The sequence below is a fragment of the Ovis aries genome, unplaced genomic scaffold (genome assembly GCF_016772045.2).
Source record: "Ovis aries strain OAR_USU_Benz2616 breed Rambouillet unplaced genomic scaffold, ARS-UI_Ramb_v3.0 scaffold_83, whole genome shotgun sequence".
NCBI lineage: Eukaryota > Metazoa > Chordata > Mammalia > Artiodactyla > Bovidae > Ovis > Ovis aries.
This window is the reverse complement of record NW_024599826.1, coordinates 1,168,737-1,171,055: the sequence shown is the minus strand read 5'-3', so window position 1 is coordinate 1,171,055 and position 2,319 is coordinate 1,168,737. Positions and strand designations below refer to the sequence as shown.

The 2,319-nt window shown below is 38.8% G+C and overlaps 1 non-coding gene across 1 annotated transcript; it reads left to right on the top strand.

Moving 5' to 3' along the window:
* The first annotated feature begins 647 nt into the window (after positions 1-647).
* TRNAQ-CUG (transfer RNA glutamine (anticodon CUG)) lies at positions 648-719 on the top strand. The gene has a single exon. It is a non-coding gene; the product is annotated as a tRNA-Gln (tRNA).
* The last annotated feature ends 1,600 nt before the right edge of the window (positions 720-2,319 follow it).

Genomic DNA, 2,319 nt, shown 5'->3' with positions numbered 1-2,319 from the left:
TTTATTATCTCACATATTTGTAGGTCAGAAGTCTGATATGGTTAGCAGGGCTCTGTTACTTTCAGGGGGACCTAAGTGAGAATCTATTTCACTTCTTATTTAGGTTGTTGGAAGAACTCAGTTTCTTGTGGTTTATGTCTGAGGTCACCATTTCCTTGCTGACTGTGAACTGAGAGCTATTCTCAGCTTCTAGAAGCAGCTTGTAGTTTTTGCATTGTGAACCTCTTCATCTCAAATCCAGCAAAGTAGATCAAGTTCCTCTCATACTTTTAATCTTTCCTGCCTCTATTTCCAATGCCACATTTCTGACCCACTCTCTGCCTTCCTCTTCCATTTTCAAGCTTTTATATCACTATGTTTGAACCACTAAGATAACACTGAGAAATAACAACCTGAGAAATGATAACACTGAGAAACTCCATCTCAGTATATTTAACCTAATCACATTGACAAAGTTATATTTGCCATATAAAGTTACTCATATTCACAAGTTCTCAGGGTTAGGTTCTAGAACTGAATGGGCTCTTTTCTATCCTAACACAAAAGGTACAATCAATTCAGAGATTTCCTTTATTTTCTTAAAAATTTGCATACATATATGCCTTATTACCTAGAAATTCTGTTTCTATGTACATAATCAAAGGGCTTCCCTGGTGGCTCAGAGGTTAAAGCGTCTGCTTCTGATGCAGGAGACCTGGGTTCGATCCCTGGGTTGGGAAGATCCCCTGGAGAAGGAAATGGTAACCCACTCCAGTATTCTTGCCTAGAGAATCCCATGGACAGAGAAGCCTTGTAGGCTACATAGGTCCAGAGGGTCTCAAAGAGTCGGACACGACTGAGCGACTTCACTTTCTCTAAGAAACAGAAACACACATTCACCAAAAAAAAAAAAAAAAAAAACCACCACATACAAAAAAGTTCACAAAATGTTGTGCATACTAGCTCTAAACTTCAGTTCAGTTCAGTCGCTCAGTCGTGTCTGACTATTTGCGACCCCATGAATTGCAGCACGCCAGGCCTCCTTGTCCATCACCAACTCCTGGAGTTCACTCAGACTCACGTCCATCGAGTCCGTGATGCCATCCAGCCATCTCATCCTTGGTCATCCCCTTCTCCTCCTGCCCCCAATCCCTCCCAGCATCAGAGTCTTTTCCAATGAGTCAACTCTTCGCATGAGGTGGCCAAAGGACTGGAGCTTCAGCTTTAGCATCATTCCTTCCAAAGAAATCCCAGGGTTGATCTCCTTCAGAATGGACAGGTTGGATCTCCTTGCAGTCCAAGGGACTCTCAAAAGTCTTCTCCAACACCACAGTTCAAAAGCATCAATTCTTCGGCGCTCAGCCTTCTTCACAGTCCAACTCTCGCATTCATACGTGACCACTGTAAAGACCATAGCCTTGACTAGATGGACCTTTGTTGGCAAAGTAATGTCTCTGCTTTTCAACATGCTATCTAGGTTGGTCATAACTTTTCTTCCAAGGAGTAAGCATCTTTTAATTTCATGGCTGCAGTCACCATCTGCAGTGATTTTGGAGCCCCAAAAAATAAAGTCTGACACTGTTTCCAAAGATCCCAAATGTCTACAAGAATGAGAATGAAGAAAAGAAGTGACATATATGAATTCATGATAGGGAACATACTTCTGATTAATGACAAAATGTGAATGAAACTTCAAAATATTATACTGAGCAAAAGAGAACACAAAAATATGCATGCTATATTTTCCCATTAATATCAAATTGAAGAATAGGCAAAATTGGTTTATGGGGAAAGAAATCATATTACTAGTCTTTCTAGGAGGAGGATTGTCTGGTAAGAGGCATGTGAAGTGTTATGTGTCTTCATATTATTCATCAAAATTAAATTGATGTGTCTTCCCATCATTCATCGAACCTGATTAAAGAATATATTTAGGATCTGAGCTATCAGTGAATGTAAAAGATACCTAAAAAAAAAAAAAAAAAGATCTTTCAAATTCTCAGATTCTTGACTTCTGCAAAGAATACTGTTTCCTTTTACTTGTTCCTAAACATGAAGTGGAAATTTATAAATGAAATAAATTTTCTTGGATGTTTAGAAAGCATTATCTTTTTCAAGCATGAGGACCAAAAATTGTCCAAACACCATTAGCAATCAGTGAGCTTTATTTTAGTTCCATCCTTTTAGTTGCCAAAATGAAAATTAGTGAATGTTTTGGGGGGGGGACCAAAAAATATCCTTTTTTTCAAATGTGAGATTTAGTATTAAAAGCAGTTCAGATCAAGAAATTAGATCTCAGGGGGAGGAGTCAATGTGGCAGAATAGGAGGATTACCAAAAT